The sequence below is a fragment of the Oncorhynchus masou genome, chromosome 30 (assembly GCF_036934945.1).
Source record: "Oncorhynchus masou masou isolate Uvic2021 chromosome 30, UVic_Omas_1.1, whole genome shotgun sequence".
NCBI classification, from domain to species: domain Eukaryota; kingdom Metazoa; phylum Chordata; class Actinopteri; order Salmoniformes; family Salmonidae; genus Oncorhynchus; species Oncorhynchus masou.
In genome coordinates this window covers 2687029-2707670 of record NC_088241.1, presented here as the reverse complement: position 1 = coordinate 2707670, position 20642 = coordinate 2687029, and the positions used below count along the sequence as shown (strand labels likewise).

General features: G+C 44.5%; 1 pseudogene; it reads right to left on the bottom strand.

Annotated features, from left to right (window-relative positions):
- The window catches only part of LOC135521796 (sorting nexin-27-like), a 22103-nt pseudogene extending 5823 nt beyond the window's left edge, over positions 1-16280 (bottom strand).
- Positions 16281-20642: the final 4362 nt, after the last annotated feature.

The following is a 20642-nucleotide window of genomic DNA, read 5'->3' as shown; positions in this document are numbered from 1 at the left end:
ATGCACATTCCCTTGACACACAATGCACACTCCCCTGACACACGCACACACACACCTGGTGGAAGCAGTAGCTGACGGCCAGTTGGTTGTCATTGAGCAGGATCTCCTCCTCGGTGGTGAAGAGCCACTTGCGCAGGGTGAGGCAGGTCCCAGGGACAGCAGATGTGTAGTTCTGAACATACAGCTTGTGGGGGAACTCATTAGGAGCCAGTTTACGCACTGAAGGAGAGAGACAGAGACGGAGAGAGCGACAGGGTTAGGTCGGTGGGAGAGTGACAGAGAGCGACAGGGTTAGGTCGGTGGGAGAGAGAGAGAGAGCGACAGGGTTAGGTCGGTGGGAGAGAGAGAGAGAGCGACAGGGTTAGGTCAGTGGGAGAGAGAGAGAGAGCGACAGGGTTAGGTCGGTGGGAGAGAGACAGAGAGCGACAGGGTTAGGTCGGTGGGAGAGAGACAGAGAGCGACAGGGTTAGGTCGGTGGGAGAGAGACAGAGAGCGACAGGGTTAGGTCGGTGGGAGAGAGACAGAGAGCGACAGGGTTAGGTCGGTGGGAGAGAGACAGAGAGCGACAGGGTTAGGTCGGTGGGAGAGAGAGAGAGAGAGAGAGCGACAGGGTTAGGTCGGTGGGAGAGAGAGAGAGAGAGAGCGACAGGGTTAGGTCGGTGGGAGAGAGACAGAGAGCGACAGGGTTAGGTTGGTGGGTGTTTTCCTGTTGTGGCTCGATGGTAAACAGCTACGGTAGGAAAGTTCCATGTTTGAGTTGAGTCAAGGAAAAATGTAGCATTTTATCTAACCCTTACCCTTTTCCTAACCTTAACCTAATTCTCCTAACCCACTACGTTAATTATCCTACCTGCTGCGTAAGTTCTCCTAACCCACTACGTTAATTCTCCTAACCCACTACGTTAATTCTCCGAACCCGCCATGTTAATTCTCCTAACCTGCTGCGTAAGTTCTCCTAACCCACTATGTTAATTCTCCTAACCCACTATGTTAATTCTCCTAACCCACTACGTTAATTCTCCTAACCTGCTGTGTAAGTTCTCCTAACCCGCTACATTAATTCTCCTAACCCACTACGTTAATTCTCCTAACCTGCTGTGTAAGTTCTCCTAACCCGCTACGTTAATTCTCCTAACCCACTACGTTATTTCTCCTAACCTGCTGTGTAAGTTCTCCTAACCCACTACGTTAATTATCCTAACCTGCTGTGTAAGTTCTCCTAACCCACTACGTTAATTCGCCTAACCCACTATGTTAATTCTCCTAACCCACTACGTTAACTCTCCTAACCCGCTACATTAATTCTCCTAACCCACTACGTTAATTCTCCTAACCAACTACGTTAATTCTCCTAACCTGCTGCGTAAGTTCTCCTAACCCACTACGTTAATTCTCCTAACCCACTACGTTAATTCTCCTAACCTGCTGTGTAAGTTCTACTAACCCACTACGTTAATTCGCCTAACCCACTACGTTAATTCTCCTAACCTGCTGTGTAAGTTCTCCTAACCCGCTACATTAATTCTCCTAACCAACTACGTTAATTCTCCTAACCTGCTGTGTAAGTTCTCCTAACCCGCTACGTTAATTCTCCTAACCCACTACGTTATTTCTCCTAACCTGCTGTGTAAGTTCTCCTAACCCACTACGTTAATTCTCCTAACCCACTACGTTAATTATCCTAACCTGCTGTGTAAGTTCTCCTAACCCACTAAGTTAATTCTCCTAACCTGCTGTGTTAGTTCTCCTAACCCACTACGTTAACTCTCCTAACCCGCTACATTAATTCTCCTAACCCACTACGTTAATTCTCCTAACCAACTACGTTAATTCTCCTAACCTGCTGCGTAAGTTCTCCTAACCCACTACGTTAATTCTCCTAACCCACTACGTTAATTCTCCTAACCTGCTGTGTAAGTTCTACTAACCCACTACGTTAATTCGCCTAACCCACTACGTTAATTCTCCTAACCTGCTGTGTAAGTTCTCCTAACCCGCTACATTAATTCTCCTAACCAACTACGTTAATTCTCCTAACCTGCTGCGTAAGTTCTCCTAACCCACTACGTTAATTCTCCTAACCTGCTGTGTAAGTTCTCCTAACCCGCTACATTAATTCTCCTAACCCACTACGTTAATTCTCCTAACCTGCTGTGTAAGTTCTCCTAACCCGCTACGTTAATTCTCCTAACCCACTATGTTATTTCTCCTAACCTGCTGTGTAAGTTCTCCTAACCCACTACGTTAATTCTCCTAACCCACTACGTTAATTATCCTAACCTGCTGTGTAAGTTCTTCTAACCCACTACGTTAATTCGCCTAACCCACTACGTTAATTCTCCTAACCTGCTGTGTAATTTCTGATAACCCACTACGTTAATTTTCCTAACCCACTACGTTAATTCTCCTAACCCACTGCGTTAATTATCCTAACCTGCTGTGTAAATTCTCCTAACCCACTACGTTAATTCGCCTAACCCACTATGTTAATTCTCCTAACCCACTACGTTAATTCTCCTAACCCGCTGTGTAATTTCTCCTAACCCACTACGTTAATTTTCCTAACCCACTACGTTAATTCTCCTAACCCACTACGTTAATTCTCCTAACCCACTACGTTAATTCTCCTAACCCACTACGTTAATTCTCCTAACCCACTATGTTAATTCTCCTAACCTGCTGTGTAAGTTCTCCTAACCCACTACATTAATTCTCCTAACCTGCTGTGTTAGTTCTCCTAATCCACTAAGTTAATTCTCCTAACCTGCTGTGTTAGTTCTCCTAACCCACTACGTTAACTCTCCAAACCCGCTACGTTAATTCTCCTAACCCACTACGTTAATTCTCCTAACGAACTACGTTAATTCTCCTAACCTGCTGCGTAAGTTCTACAAACCCACTACGTTAATTCTCCTAACCCACTACGTTAATTCTCCTAACCTGCTGTGTAAGTTCTACTAACCCACTACGTTAATTCTCCTAACCCACTACGTTAATTCTCCTAACCTGCTGTGTAAGTTCTCCTAACCCGCTACGTTAATTCTCCTAACCCACTACGTTATTTCTCCTAACCTGCTGTGTAAGTTATCCTAACCGACTACGTTAATTCTCCTAACCCACAACGTTAATTATCCTAACCTGCTGTGTAAGTTCTCCTAACCCACTACGTTAATTCTCCTAACCCACTACGTTAATTCTCCTAACCTGATGTGTAATTTCTCCTAACCCACTACGTTAATTTTCCTAACCCACTACGTTAATTCTCCTAACCCACTACGTTAATTATCCTAACCTGCTGTGTAAATTCTCCTAACCCACTACGTTAATTCGCCTAACCCACTATGTTAATTCTCCTAACCCACTACGTTAATTCTCCTAACCTGCTGTGTAATTTCTCCTAACCCACTACGTTAATTCTCCTAACCTGATGTGTAATTTCTCCTAACCCACTACATTAATTCTCCTAACCTGCTGTGTTAGTTCTCCTAATCCACTAAGTTAATTCTCCTAACCTGCTGTGTTAGTTCTCCTAACCCACTACGTTAACTCTCCAAACCCGCTACGTTAATTCTCCTAACCCGCTACATTAATTCTCCTAACCCACTACGTTAATTCTCCTAACCAACTACGTTAATTCTCCAAACCCACTACGTTAATTCTCCTAACCCACTACGTTAATTCTCCTAACCTGATGCGTAAGTTCTCCTAACCCACTACGTTAATTCTCCTAACCCACTACGTTAATTCTCCTAACCCACTATGTTAATTCTCCTAACCTGCTGTGAAAGTTCTCATAACCCACTATGTTAATTCTCCTAACCTGCTGTGTAAGTTCTCCTAACCCACTACGTTAATTCTCCTAAACCACTACGTTAATTCTCCTAATCCACTACGTTAATTCTCCAAACCTGCTGCGTAAGTTCTCCTAAGCCTCTACGTTAATTCTCCTAACCCACTACGTTAATTCTCCTAACCTGCTGTGTAAGTTCTCCTAACCCACTACGTTAATTCTCCTAACCCACTACGTTAATTCTCCTAACCTGCTGTGTAAGTTCTCCTAACCCACTACATTAATTCTCCTAACCTGCTGTGTTAGTTCTCCTAATCCACTAAGTTAATTCTCCTAACCTGCTGTGTTAGTTCTCCTAACCCACTACGTTAACTCTCCAAACCCGCTACGTTAATTCTCCTAACCCGCTACATTAATTCTCCTAACCCACTACGTTAATTCTCCTAACCAACTACATTAATTCTCCAAACCCACTACGTTAATTCTCCTAACCCACTACGTTAATTCTCCTAACCTGATGCTTAAGTTCTCCTAACCCACTACGTTAATTCTCCTAACCCACTACGTTAATTCTCCTAACCCACTACGTTAATTCTCCTAACCCACTATGTTAATTCTCCTAACCTGCTGTGAAAGTTCTCATAACCCACTATGTTAATTCTCCTAACCTGCTGTGTAAGTTCTCCTAACCCACTACGTTAATTCTCCTAAACCACTACGTTAATTCTCCTAAACCACTACGTTAATTCTCCTAACCCGCTACGTTAATTCTCCAAACCTGCTGCGTAAGTTCTCCTAAGCCTCTACGTTAATTCTCCTAACCCACTACGTTAATTCTCCTAACCTGCTGTGTAAGTTCTCCTAACCCACTACGTTAATTCTCCTAACCCACTACGTTAATTCTCCTAACCCACTACGTTAATTTTCCTAACCCACTACGTTAATTCTCCTAACCCACTACGTTAATTCTCCTAACCCACTACGCTAATTCTCCTAACCCACTACATTAATTATCCTACCTGCTGCGTAAGTTCTCCTAACCCACTACGTTAATTCTCCTAACCCACTACGTTAATACTCCTACCTGCTGTGTAAGTTATCCTAACCCACTACGTTAATTCTCCTAACCCACTACGTTAATACTCCTACCTGCTGTGTAAGTTCTCCTAACCCACTACGTTAATTCTCCTAACCGGCTGCGTAAGTTCTCCTAACCTGCTGTGTAACTTCTCCTAACCCATTACGTTAATACTCCTACCCGCTGTGTAACTTCTCCTAACCCACTACGTTAATTCTCCTAACCGGCTGCGTAAGTTCTCCTAACCTGCTGTGTAAGTTCTCCTAACCCATTACGTTAATACTCCTACCCGCTGTGTAACTTCTCCTAACCCACTACGTTAATTCTCCTAACCGGCTGCGTAAGTTCTCCTAACCTGCTGTGTAAGTTCTCCTAACCTGCTGCGTAAGTTCTCCTAACCCGGCTATGAAAAGCCAATTCGTAGCTGTATACCATCTAATCAAAACTGTGTTTTGCTACAAATAGAAATGCTTTGCTCATATCCCAACCAACCTGACACCACAACTCCCTCAACAGCAACATCATGAAGAAGTGATTCAATCAACAAAGCTCCTGGGTAGGAATGTTAGCCTCTATGATTAAAGACACACACACAGACACAGACACATAGACACACACACACACACGGGAGTAGGCATTAGCCTGTCTTTGATGGAAGAGGGACAGGGCTGACTCAACAGATGTTACTGAGTGGAGACAGACTTCATTAAATGAATGAGAGACTGGCACCAGAGATCCTGGTGTCTACATGTTGGTACATTCATGGGAGAATTGTGCAGGTCTCTACCCCAAATTAATGGGAAAGATGAGCAATGCTACCCACTGTAGCAGGATATACTGACAACATACACACTATAGCTTGACTATTGAGACTTGAGTGAACTGTCCCTTTAACGACTCTGTTTATGAGTAAAATGTGCTTTTTTACTGAGCTCTCAGGTCCACTCTCAATCTGAATGTAGTAAGAGGACCGCATGTACACACAGACACACACACACACACACACACACACACACACACACACACACACACACACACACACACACACACACACACACACACACACACACACACACACACACACACACACACACACACACACACAGTGAGGCAAAAGTCTCAGGTGATTAAGGTTAATGCTAGAGTTAGCACATGGAAAAAGACTAGTACTATGAAATAAAAGATCTCACCCTCACACTTACCAAAGGAGTGGTTGATGACCTCAAACAGAGCAAAGTAGCTGGCCGTTATGCTGTCCATTCCTACTGTCATGACCACAGCCTGTGGGAGAGTGAGAAAGACCTGTGCATTAACAAAGAGGCCTGTGCATTAGCAAAGAGGCCTGTGCATTAACAAAGAGGCCTGTGCATTAACAAAGAGGCCTGTGCATTAACAAAGAGGCCTGTGCATTAACAAGGAGGCCTGTGCATTAGCAAAGAGGCCTGTGCATTAGCAAAGAGGCCTGTGCATTAACAAAGAGGCCTGTGCATTAACAAAGAGGCCTGTGCATTAACAAAGAGGCCTGTGCATTAACAAAGAGGCCTGTGCATTAACAAAGAGGCCTGTGCATTAACAAGGAGGCCTGTGCATTAACAAGGAGGCCTGTGCATTAACAAGGAGGCCTGTGCATTAACAAGGAGTGCTGTGTACATTTATGGTCAAGCCTAGAATTGTTTAATGTGGGTCCAAGTGGTAACCAAGGTGTGAGGGTGTGGCTTGATGTTCCAGGGCACTAGGTGTGGCCTGATGTTCCAGGGACCTAGGTATGGCCTGATGTTCCAGGGAACTAGGCGTGGTCTGATGTTCCAGGGAACTAGGCGTGGTCTGATGTTCCAGGGAACTAGGTGTAGCCTGACTAGGTATGAAGGTGTGGCCTGATGGTCCTGGGGACTAGGTATGAAGGTGTGGCCTGATGTTCCTGGGGACTAGGTATGAAGGTGTGGCCTGATGGTCCTGGGGACTAGGTGTGAAGGTGTGGCCTGATGGTCCTGGGGACTAGGTGTGAAGGTGTGGCCTGATGGTCCTGGGGACTAGGTGTGAAGGTGTGAAGGTGTGGCCTGATGGTCCTGGGGACTAGGTGTGAGGGCGTGGCCTGATGGTCCTGGGGACTAGGTGTGAGGGTGTGGCCTGATGGTCCAGGGGACTAGCTAGGTGTGAGGGTGTGGCCTGATGGTCCTGGGGACTAGGAGTGAGGGCTGTATGTGTAACTAGAGGTTAGGGGTGTGTTACCTGGTAGACCTGGTCAGTTGTACAGTTCTTGCGGACTCGGACTGTGACGGTGGTTTTATCAGGCATGGCTATCCTCAACTCCACATCTGATACGCCGTTATAGTTCTACGGAGAATGGGGTGTGGCAAGAGATGACTTACGGCCAGACGGTTGAGAAGGTGGTCACAGGACCACTCAGAGGACACACACACACACAGTGTAGACAGATGGAAAAGCAGAAGAGAGGAAACCAAAAAGAAGGAAAAAAAGGACAGAGATGCCCCATCTCACACACTCCAGAGGATAGGATGAGAGGAGAGAGAACAGCAGAACGAGAGAGAGAGTCTAAAACAAGAATACATCTTAGAGAGGAATAAGCAAACAGACTCAGAATGACACGCTTACCTCATCAGGCTCATCAGACAGAAACTCCTGCATGACATCACTCTCCCCAATCACCCTCACTGAACACACTGTGAAGAGAGAAGGGAGAATGGGCAGCAGGATGGTGAAAAGGAGGGGAGAGAGAAAGTAGAAACACTGAGAAAGGCAGATCCGTTGTAGACACGCCCATGAGTTCCTCTATGAGTAGCCTGTTATTCTGACCATCTCTACCTCCTCTCTAAGACACTCCCATGAGTTCCTCTATGAGTAGCCTGTTATCCTGACCATCTCTACCTCCTCTCTAAGACACTCCCATGAGTTCCTCTATGAGTAGCCTGTTATCCTGACCATCTCTACCTCCTCTCTAAGACACTCCCATGAGTTCCTCTCTTAGTAGCCTGTTATCCTGACCATCTCTACCTCCTCTCTAAGACACTCCCATGAGTTCCTCTATGAGTAGCCTGTTATCCTGACCATCTCTACCTCCTCTCTAAGACACTCCCATGAGTTCCTCTCTTCGTAGCCTGTTATCCTGTCCATCTCTACCTCCTCTCTAAGACACCCCCATGAGTTCCTCTCTTCGTAGCCTGTTATCCTGTTCATCTCTACCTCCTCTCTAAGACACTCCCATGAGTTCCTCTCTTAGTAGCCTGTTATCCTGACCATCTCTACCTCCTCTCTAAGACACTCCCATGAGTTCCTCTATGAGTAGCCTGTTATCCTGACCATCTCTACCTCCTCTCTAAGACACTCCCATGAGTTCCTCTCTTAGTAGCCTGTTATCCTGACCATCTCTACCTCCTCTCTAAGACACTCCCATGAGCCTCTCTTAGTAGCCTGTTATCCTGACCATCTCTACCTCCTCTCTAAGACACTCCCATGAGCCTCTCTTAGTAGCCTGTAATCCTGACCATCTCTACCTCCTCTCTAAGACACTCCCATGAGTTCCTCTATGAGTAGCCTGTTATCCTGACCATCTCTACCTCCTCTCTAAGACACTCCCATGAGTTCCTCTATGAGTAGCCTGTTATCCTGACCATCTCTACCTCCTCTCTAAGACACTCCCATGAGTTCCTCTATGAGTAGCCTGTTATCCTGACCATCTCTACCTCCTCTCTCTAAGACACTCCCATGAGTTCCTCTATGAGTAGCCTGTTATCCTGACCATCTCTACCTCCTCTCTAAGACACTCCCATGAGTTCCTCTATGAGTAGCCTGTTATTCTGACCATCTCTACCTCCTCTCTAAGACACTCCCATGAGTTCCTCTATGAGTAGTCTGTTATCCTGACCATCTCTACCTCCTCTCTAAGACACTCCCATGAGTTCCTCTATGAGTAGCCTGTTATCCTGACCATCTCTACCTCCTCTCTAAGACACTCCCATGAGTTCCTCTATGAGTAGTCTGTTATCCTGACCATCTCTACCTCCTCTCTAAGACACTCCCATGAGTTCCTCTATGAGTAGCCTGTTATTCTGACCATCTCTACCTCCTCTCTAAGACACTCCCATGAGTTCCTCTATGAGTAGCCTGTTATCCTGACCATCTCTACCTCCTCTCTAAGACACTCCCATGAGTTCCTCTATGAGTAGCCTGTTATTCTGACCATCTCTACCTCCTCTCTAAGACACTCCCATGAGTTCCTCTCTTAGTAGCCTGTTATCCTGACCATCTCTACCTCCTCTCTAAGACACTCCCATGAGTTCCTCTCTTAGTAGCCTGTTATCCTGACCATCTCTACCTACTCTCTAAGACACTCCCATGAGTTCCTCTCTTAGTAGCCTGTTATCCTGACCATCTCTACCTCCTCTCTAAGACACTCCCATGAGCCTCTCTTAGTAGCCTGTTATCCTGACCATCTCTACCTCCTCTCTAAGACACTCCCATGAGCCTCTCTTAGTAGCCTGTAATCCTGACCATCTCTACCTCCTCTCTAAGACACTCCCATGAGTTCCTCTATGAGTAGCCTGTTATCCTGACCATCTCTACCTCCTCTCTAAGACACTCCCATGAGTTCCTCTATGAGTAGCCTGTTATCCTCCTCTCCAATCCTTTCCTTTTCACATGTCTTCTTCTTCCTCCATTCATGTATTGCACCAACTTCCACCTTCTTCCAGTTATCCCTCCATCTCTCATTCCACCCTTTCTATCACCTTTCCAAATGGTTTTTGATCCATATTTCTCTGGTCTAATCTTTCTTCCTCCCTCTCACCTTTCTCCAGGTATTCCTCCAGTCCCCTGCGTCTAGCGTCTAGTTGTTGTTCAGACAGGGAAAAGGGCCATTTGCCAGGTATTTTGGGGAAGGTGTAGTTGGCAAACTCTCTCTTCAGGTTCTGGTTGAGGATAGCAAACTCCCTGTACCTCTTAGAGCACAGCTGTCTGCCTGCCATGTACACATTATACACCTGCAAACAGAGACACACAGTTCAAATATACTTTAGCCATTTTTATTTCATTTAACTAGGCAAGTCAGTTAAGGTCAAATTCTTATTTACAATGACAGCCTTGGACCAGTGGGTTAACTGCCTTGTTCAGGGGCAGAACGACAGATTTTTACCTTGTCAGCTTGGGGATTCGATCAAGCAACCTTTTGGTTACTAGTCCAAAGCTCTAACCACTGGGCTACCTGCGGCAATACTAACATGTTATGTACATCTTTCCTCAGTCATTTTCTCTCTCCCCCCTCTCTCTCCTGGTTGCGTTCAGTGTATTTGCATGTTGGGACAGATGAGGACAGGTTATTCGCACCAGTCCTTCCCTCTCTCCCCTGGTTGCGTTCAGTGTATTTGCATGTTGGGACAGATGTGGACAGGTTATTCACACCAGTCCTTCCCTCTCTCCCCTGGTTGCGTTCAGTGTATTTGCATGTTGGGACAGATGACAGATGTGGACAGGTTATTCACACCACTCCTTCCCTCTCTCCCCTGGTTGTGTTCAGTGTATTTGCATGTTGGGACAGATGTGGACAGGTTATTCACACCACTCCTTCCCTCTCTCCACCCCCCCTTCCTTCCATCTACTCACCACAAACCTCTCCTGGTTGAGTTCAGCGTGTTTGTATGTGGGGACGGAGATGGGGACGGCCTGTTTGTCGCTGTAGTCGTAGCAGGACTGGGCTGAGCCGTCGTCTCCAGGGTCCAGACAGTCAGCCTCCTGGGGAGGTACAGACAGCACGGCCAGCATCAGCTCCCTCTCCCCGCACGGATCAGATCCACCACCTGCTTATGGGTCGCCCCTCCACGTTCACACTATTACTGAGAGGAGAGATGGAGAGAGAGAGGCAGATGAAGGGAGGTAGAGATTGAATATTCATTCATAATTGGGCTAGGGTATACTGAGTCATCATTGCAAATGAGCAGCAGCACTCATACATAATTAGAAACTAGCATGGGTTCTTTCTGCCTAAAATGAATTGTGTTGTTGACGTTTCTTGTTGTCTAGTCAGTGTCTGTCTTGGGGAGTGGACAAACCCTCTGGTATAACAGTGATCATCCTATATAACGTGCCAGTCTGTGTGTGTCTGGACGAGCCCTCTTGTATAACAGTGATCATCATATATTAAGGGTCAGTCAGTAGACGTCATGATAAGGCTGTCAGCAAGTCTAATGTTCACCTCAGCTGGAACTCTGACGTCTCCCATGGCAACGGGGTCACGGTGGGGTCTCAGATGACTGTGCGTCAGAGCATGAGCTAGTCAGCTGGACTTGTGACCTCTGCAGGGACTCTGTGTGTGTGTGTTAGAGGTCGACCGATTATGATTTTTCAACGCCGATACCGATACCGATTATTGGAGGACCAAAAAAGCCGATAACGATTAATCGGCCGATTTGTGTAATTTTTAAATTTGTAATAATGACAATTACAACAATACTGAATTAACACTTACTTTAACTTAATATAAAACATCAATAAAATCAATTTAGCCTCAAATAAATAATGAAACATGTTCAATTTGGTTTAAATAATGCAAAAACAAAGTGTTGGAGAAGAAAGTAATGTAATGCCGTGTAAAAATGTGAGCCATGTAAAATGTGTGCCATGTAAAATGTGAGCCATGTAAAATGTGTGCCATGTAAAATGTGTGCCATGTAAAATGTGAGCCATGTAAAATGTGTGCCATGTAAAATGTGAGCCATGTAAAATGTGTGCCATGTAAAATGTGTGCCATGTAAAATGTGTGCCATGTAAAATGTGTGCCATGTAAAATGTGTGCCATGTAAAATGTGTGCCATGTAGAATGTGTGCCATGTAAAAAAGCTAACGTTTAAGTTCCTTGCTCAGAACATGAGAACATATAAAAGTTGGTGGTTCCTTTTAACATGAGACTTCAATATTCCAAGGTAAGAGGTTTTAGGTTGTAGTTAATATAGTATTTATAGGACTATTTCTCTCTATACCATTTGTATTTCATATACCTTTGACTAGTGGATGTTCTTTTAGGCACTATAGTATTGCCAATGTAACAGTATAGCTTCCGTCCCCCTCCTTGCCCCTACCTGGGCCCATCGCTCCACAAAAGCCACGGCCCTTGCAGCGCAAGGGGAATAACTACTCCAAATCTAAAAGTGAGTGACGTTTGAAACAGGATTAGTGCACACCCAGCTAACTAGCTAGCCATTTCACATTGGTTACACCAGCCATTAGGCTGATAGGCTTGAAGTCATAAACAGCGCAGTGCTTGCGAAGAGCTGCTGGCAAAACGCACGAAAGTGCTGTTTGAATGATTGATTACGGGCCTGCTGCTGCTCAGTCAGACTGCTCTATCAAATCAGACTTAATTATAACATAATAACACTCAGAAATACGAGCCTTTGGTCATTAATATGATCGAATCCGGAAACTATCATTTCGAAAACAAAACGTTTATTTCAGTGAAATACGGAACCGTTCGGTATTTTATCTAACGGTTGCATCTCTAAGTCTAAATATACTTGTTACATTGCACAACCTTTAACGCATGTCATAATTACATAAAATTCTGGCAAATTAGTTTGCAATGAGCCAGGCAGCCCAAACTGTTGCATATACCCTGACTCTGCGTGCAGTGAGCCAGGAAGCCCAAACTGTTGCATATACCCTGACTGTGTGCAATGAGCCAGGCAGCCCAAACTGTTGCATATACCCTGACTCTGTGTGCAATGAACGCAAGAGAAATGACACGATTTCACCTGGTTAATATTGCCTGCTTAACTGGATCAGTAGTTATAACTAGTGATTATGATTGATTGTTTTTTATAAGATAAGTTTAATGCTAGCTAGCAATTTACCTTGGCTTCTTCTGCATTTGTGTAACAGGCAGGCCACTCGTGGAGTGCAATGATTAGAGCGTTGGACTAGTTAACTGTGCGAGATTGGAACCCCTGAGCTGACAAGGTGAAAATCTGTCGTTCTGCCCCTGAACAAGGCAGTTAACCCACAGTTCCTAGGCCGTCATTGAAAATAAGAATGTGTTCTTAACTGACTTGCCTAGTTAAATAAAAAGATATATTTTTTTAAACAAAAATTAAATAAAAATAATAATGGGTAATCGGCCCAAAAATACAGGTTTCAGATTGGTATGAAATCTTGAAATCGGCCCTAATTAATCGGCCATTCAGATGAATTTGTCGACCTCTAGTGAGTGAGTGAGAGGGCCACTCAGATGGCAGCGTGTCAGGGCATGAGACTGTGTGTGTAAGCAGCAGGACTGCTGACGTCTGCTCTGCAGCAGCCTATAGTAAAGATTACAGTTACCAACTATAGTTAGGCTCACAGTTCACACAGTAGAAACTATTGATACAGAAGAAACCAATCCTACCTTCAGGATACACATGATGTCAACGTGATATTTCTGTATAAGTTCACGGGAAAATAAATGATAAACTAGCCCTCTGCCTAGTAAACCCAGGCTAACTATCATGTTGTTACATCAGTGGCAGAGGAACAGAAAGCAGGCCAAAGATTACAGCATCAACACACAACACTGCCAGACAGACCACCTGCAGTGGAGATGCTCCACAAGCACTGCAGTTAACACTGAGGAAGACACTGGGGTCATAAAACAAACAGACAATGACAGAGATACACACGCTCCAATGTTTCATCAAGGAAACTGACAGTGTGCGCACAGCCGGCACAACTCCTAATCAGTGTGTGTGGGTAGAGAACACAGTAGGTCCATTCTGTAATCTGTAGGCCTGTGTGTGTTATGCGTCCCAACATGTTGATCACTGCATGTATCCCTTACAGGTGTCAAAAAACCCAGACTCATTTCCTTTAATCACGAGTCTCTCGGCTGGCTAATGTTTAACTGAAAGCTGCTGAGGTAGTCATACACACACACACACACACACACACACACACACACACACACACACACACACACACACACACACACACACACAGAAAGACAGAGACAGACTGGACCCAGACAAACACACACACACAGAAAGACAGAGACATACTGGACCCAGGCAAACACACACACACACACACACAGAGACATACAGACACAGACTGGACCGAGGCAAACACACACACACGGAAAGACAGACAAAACACTTCCAAGTCTTTCTCCAGTCTAGACTGTTCTCTGAGACTGTGTGTGTGTGTGTGTGTTCTCTGGGACTGTGTGTGTGTGTGTGTGTGTGTGTGTGTGTGTGTGTGTGTGTGTGTGTGTGTGTGTGTGTGTGTGTGTGTGTGTGTGTGTGTGTGTGTGTGTGTGTGTTCTCTGGGACTGTGTGTGTGTGTGTTCTCTGGGACTGTGTGTGTGTGTGTATGTTCTCTGGGACTGTGTGTGTGTGTGTGTATGTTCTCTGGGACTGTGTGTGTGTGTGTGTGTTCTCTGGGACTGTGTGTGTGTGTGTGTTCTCTCTGGGACTGTGTGTGTGTGTGTTCTCTCTGGGACTGTGTGTGTGTGTTCTCTCTGGGACTGTGTGTGTGTGTGTGTGTTCTCTCTGGGACTGTGTGTGTGTGTTCTCTCTGGGACTGTGTGTGTGTGTGTTCTCTCTGGGACTGTGTGTGTGTGTTCTCTCTGGGACTGTGTGTGTGTGTGTTCTCTCTGGGACTGTGTGTGTGTGTTCTCTCTGGGACTGTGTGTGTGTGTTCTCTCTGGGACTGTGTTACTGAGGAGTGTGGATTTTGGAGAGCTGTGTAGATGCTCCACAAGCACTGCAGCTAACACTGACGGACTGCTGTGTGTGAGCATATGGAGCACATGGGCAGGTGTCTCTCCCTGGCATAGATAATTGTGTTGCTCAAGACACACAAACACACAATGGGCGTGCAACCACCCGTGCACGCACACCAATAGTGGAGTCAACAGACTGCCAAGCTACTGCACGGCACCCAATCATAAAGCAGCAAACGGTGAGCCAACGAATCAAAACAGAGAATTACTTAGAGCACATCCAATCAGATGAGCCCTATGTATCCCGTATCCAGCAACCCCCCCTCGCTCACACGCACACAGGTACTGATGCTGAGCTGTATGCTGCCTGCTCCTTGCCATGGCAACAGAACCTAACATCACCAAGCTAGCTACCCCTGTGCATACTAAACCTGTCGCAAAGACCAGACAGACACACTGCACTCTCTATATATTGCAGCATCCGCATCCAGACACAGAGATGGCATACTATGGCTATTGTTGATCTATTACAATTAGGAAATGTTAAGTCCCAATTTAATTGAGACTAGATAGAAAGCATTTGAGCACACTATTAAAATACCTATTATCATCATCAAGGCAAGTAGGTAAAATAGTATCCGACTATTAATGCGCACGCATTGAATGGCCATTTTCCCATCATCTGGTTCTGTTGTTAATAAGAATGACAGATGGTGTTTTTCTGGTAATGTGATGTGTAGGGAAGGAAGGAACCTGTGTGTGTGCTGGTGTTAATATAGTTAGCTTGTATCCAAGTTCAGAGAGTCGGTGTGACTGGAATTCGTAATGATCACATGCTCTCACACAGACCGTCTTTTCATTGGGATGAACCGGCTCTTCTGCCCTGTACACTCCCGATAAGACACAAGCACAGACTGATATGCATGAGTTAGTAAGGCTTTGTTAACCTAGTCTCCAGGTCAAGGGAAACATATCATTTAACGTTGCTAGCTATGATCGTTTATGGCGTTGCACTGAGCCGAGGACAACAGCTTGTGAATTATGGAGTTAACGTTAGCTAGCGAGCTTAAATTTGGGACAGCAGAACACGTTTGTTTCACGAACCAACTGCAGTGCAGAGGAGCTGACATGACAATTACCGTCCTTTTTAGCGTTGCTGTGGTCTGTTTGTTTTGCCCTGCCTTGACCAAATATCTACCATTGAGATAGCTTACGCATGTAGTTAGCAGCTACCAGATAGCAAGCTAACTCGTACTTACACTTCCAGAATCCGGTCCCCTTTCGAGATACCGGCTCTGTCCGCTGCACCTCCCGGTAAAACAGCACTAACATGCTGTAGCGGGGCATACAATTCCCCGTTGATGCTCCGTAGTTGTCCTCCTTCGCTAACCTGTCCCCGGACATTGAAGCCATATCCCGAGTCAGACTTGACTATCCGCACCAGTCGCGGGCCTGACGTAACGGTAGTCACCGTTTGGCAACTGCCGGTGCCCTGCGTTGGGCTGACACCGGAGCAGTTACGAGAGGGTGGCTGAACTAACGGAGGTGCCACCGAATTAATTCCCTCTCCCTCGATGTCTGCCATTTTCCGTCAGCCTGTTTCCCCCTTATCCACTTTGAGTCTCCCACACTTCAAGGTAGCTCTCCTAGATATCTAGCTAGCTTGCTAGAAACGATGGAGAGAGGAGGAGCGACCAAGTCACGAAAACCGATTTGACTCGAGAGACTGCCCTCGCTGGAACCCGCCCATCGTCTGGTTAGAGTGTGTCTCGACTGCGCACCCGCAACATCAAGATACTGGGCTCGTTTGAGTGGATACATTTTCTCAAGTCGATGGTCACTATGGGATCAATATCATGCCAAATGTATTGTGAACTCACAGCATGCATTTTGTATTCGTGTATCATGATCTGTACAAATAAGTACCAATCCACAAATGTAAATCACTTTCCACAAATGTAAATTGCTATCCACACATACAGTCACTATCCACAATTTATTTGTAAATCGATATATTGCATTATAAAAAAAATTGTACCTGCAGGTAATTTCCAAGGGTCTTAAGTAAAATGACCGCCATAAAGACTACAAGTTTTCACGCGTAGAAAAAAAGTTATCATGCGTAGAAACCAATTATAGTCGTAGAAAAAAAATGTACCCAAAATAAGCGAATTCTATAAATCGCTGGCAGCCTGTCATTCGGTCATGTTGATGCCTGCCTTTCAATGCTGCAGAAATTACACTATGGTAAACGTAATATGTTAACCATATATGTAGCCATAGCATGTCCAATGTAAATAATCAAAACCCCACCTCTAGATTACTCTATATATGCAACACTATTGCGGTGTACACCCATTCATCACCAAATGGTTGAATTAGCTGGCCAGTGTGATAGCACCACTAAATGTGAAGGATATGTATTTGATCAATATCATGCCAAATGTATTGTGAACTCACAGCATGCATTTTGTATTCGTGTATCAGGATTTGTACTAATAAGTACCAATCCACAAATGTAAATCACCAATCCACAAATGTAAAACATTTTTTTAATTTCACCTTTATTTTACCAGGTTGAGAACAAGTTCTCATTTACAACTGCGACCTGGCCAAGATAAAGCAAAGCAGTGCGACAAAAACACAGAGTTACACATGGGATAAACAAATGTACAGTCAATAACACAATATAAAAATCTGTATACAGTGTGTGCAAATGCAGTAAGAAGGTAAGACAATAAATAGGCCAATATGTCACAGGATTCCTCTGTTGAAGGAGAGGCGGACCAAAACGCAGCGTGGTTATTGTGATACATCTTTAATGAAGATGATAAATGAACAATATACAAAACAAGCAATGTGAAAACCCGAAAACAGCCCTATCTGGTGTAACAAACACAAAGACAGGAACAATCCCCCCCACAAACCCCAACACCAAACAGGCTCCCTAAATAAGGTTCCCAATCAGAGACAATGACTAACACCTGCCTCTGATTGAGAACCATATCAGGCCAAATACAGAAACAGACAAACTAGACACACAACATAGAATGCCCACTCAGATCACACCCTGACCAAACAAAACATAGAAACATACAAAGCAAACTATGGTCAGGGTGTGACACAATAGTGGCGAAGTAATTACAATTTTGCAATTTACACTGGAGTGATATATGTGCAGATGAGGATGTGCAAGTAGATATACTGGTGTGCAAAAGAGCAGAAAAACAAAAATAAATATGGGGATGAGGTAGGTAGTTAGTTGGATGGGCTATTTACAGACGGGCTGTGTACAGCTGCAGCGATCAGTATGCTCCTCTGACAGCGGATGCTTAAAGTTAGTGAGGGAGATATAAGTCTCCAACTTCAGTGATTTTTGCAATTCATTCCAATCATTGGCAGCAGAGAACTGGAAGGAAAGGTGGCCAAAGGAGGTGTTGGCTTTGGAGATGACCAGTGAAATATACCTGCTGGAGCACGTGCTACAAGTGGGTGTTGCTATGGTGACCAGTGAGCTGAGATAAGGCAGAGCTTTACCTAGCAGAGACTTGTAGATGACCTGGAGCCAGTGGGTTTGGCGATGAATATGTAGGGAGGACCAGCCAATGAGAGCATACAGGTCGCGGTGTTGGGTAGTATATGGGACTTTGGTGAAAAAACGGATGACACTGTGATAGACTGCATCAAATTCGCTGAGTAGAGTGTTGGAGGCTATTTTGTAAATGACATCGCCAAAGTCACGATCGGTCGGATGGTCAGTTTTACGAGGGATGCTTGGCAGCATGGGTGAAGGACACTTTGTTGCGGAATAAGAAGCCAATTCTAGATTTAACTTTGGATTTGAGATGCTTAATGTGAGTCAGGAAGGAGAGTTTACAGTCTAGCCAGACACCTAGGTATTTATAGTTGTCCACATATTCTAAGTCAGAACCGTCCAGAGTAGTAGTGTCATCTGTGTAGAGGTGGATCAGAGACTCACCAGCAGCAAGAGCGACATCATTGATATATACAGAGAAAAGAGTCGGCCCGAGAATTGAACCCTGTGGCACACCCATAAAGACTGCCAGAGGTCCTGACAACAGGCCCTCTGATTTTACACACTGAACTCTATCTGAGAAGTAGTTAGTGAACCAGGCGAGGCAGTCATTAGAGAAACCAAGGCTGTTCAGTCTGCCGATAAGAATACGGTGATTGACAGAGTCGAGAGCCTTGGCCAGGTCAATGAAGATGGCTGCACAGTACTGTCTTTTATCGATCGCGGTTATGATATTGTTTAGGTCCTTGAGCATGGCTGAAGTGCACCTGTGACCAGCTCGGAAACCAGATTGCATAGTGGACAAGGTACGGTGGGATTCGAAATGGTCAGTGATCTGTTTGTTCACTTGGATTTCAAAGACTTTAGAAAGGCAGGGCAGAATGGATATAGGTCTATAACAGTTTGGGTCAAGAGTGAGGGGGATGACCGCGACTGCTTTCCAATCTTTAGCAATCTCAGACGATACAAAAGAGAGGTTGAACAGACTAGTAATAGGGGTTCCAACAAAATCACCAATCCACAAATGTAAATCACCAATCCACAAATGTAAATCACCAATCTACAAATGTAAATCACTTTCCTCAAATGTAAATCACTTTCCACAAATGTAAATCACTTTCCGCAAATGTAAATCACTTTCCACAAATGTAAATCACTTTCCACAAATGTAAATCGCTTTCCACAAATGTAAATCACTTTCCACAAATGTAAATCACTTTCCACAAATGTAAATCACTTTCCTCAAATGTAAATCACTTTCCACAAATGTAAATCGCTATCCACAAATGTAAATCACTTTCCACAAATGTAAATCAGCAGGTTGGAAATTTAAACATTTCCTAGTTCCGACTAGCATGTGAATGTGGCGATGGAGTACCATCGTATGAGTCATAATTCCCATAAAACCTAGCGGTCAAACACAGAAATGGTTCCAATAGTTTTTTTCCCATGCATTTTTCACATTGGTGATTTTAGAAACACTTCAAATAAGGGCTGTGTTTCGTGTAGACTTACCCTGGCGGGACGTTTTGATAACTGTGTAATTCTCTCTTGAACAAGGTGACTTTTATAGATATAATTGCCTGTATTTACCCCCCCCAAAAATGAATTGCTAGTTAGCTGCTATTGTGGCTATTATACAGAACTACAAATGCATGTCTCAAGATTAGCATCATCCACCAGGGCGATGATGATCTAAACTAGACTGCCGAAACGAGGCAAAGGTAATAATCTATGGATTAACTATCTAATGTTAGCTCAATTCAGTAATTAATACATTTGTTTCAATTGACAATTCTGTGAACTGTCCTGGGCAAGTTTTAAATTTACACAATACCTGTTATCTAGCTAGCTAGTTAGCAACATTAGCCTGGCTAGATGCCTACATGGCTACATTAGTGGTCTATTTGTCTAGCCATTTAATGCATGACAAATTGATAAAAAACAAATGAAGCTTTCTTTGACTTTTACAGTATAACCCAACAGTCTAGCTCGCTAGTTGTAACTAGCTAAGTAATATAGATGGTGAAGCTAGGAATTCTTGATAATGCTTGTTTGTGTCTGTGGGCGAGTAGTCTACTTCAAGTAGCCGACTTGACTTGTAGCTACCCTAGCTAGCTGTATTATTTTGGGCTGGCTTTTTGAGAAGTTTCAGAGACCGACTGATTAGTATATCTTGAGTCAACAGTGAGCTTATGTAACACATGGGGATGTGTGAAACTTACTCCTCAGCTTGAGGTGTGCCCACTTTCGCCAGTGAATAACTAGCTTTTTGCGTGGCGCTGACTGATAAGATGCTTAAGGAGGGTGGTCATGTGTGCCAGCAAGGCAGAGGTCTCGAGTTCACTCCAGGTATGGGCCGAATCAGGAGGAAGTGGTACTTGCCAAGCAAGAAGCATGACTTCCTTTCAATTGAATTTACTGCGGGAAGACATTGATTGCTATTGCACTCTGGACAGCAGATCAATAGTATAGCCAGTAGGCAAGGTTATGTAATCTTATTTAGTCCTCTTTGCTATTGTGGGTTTTACATGAATTG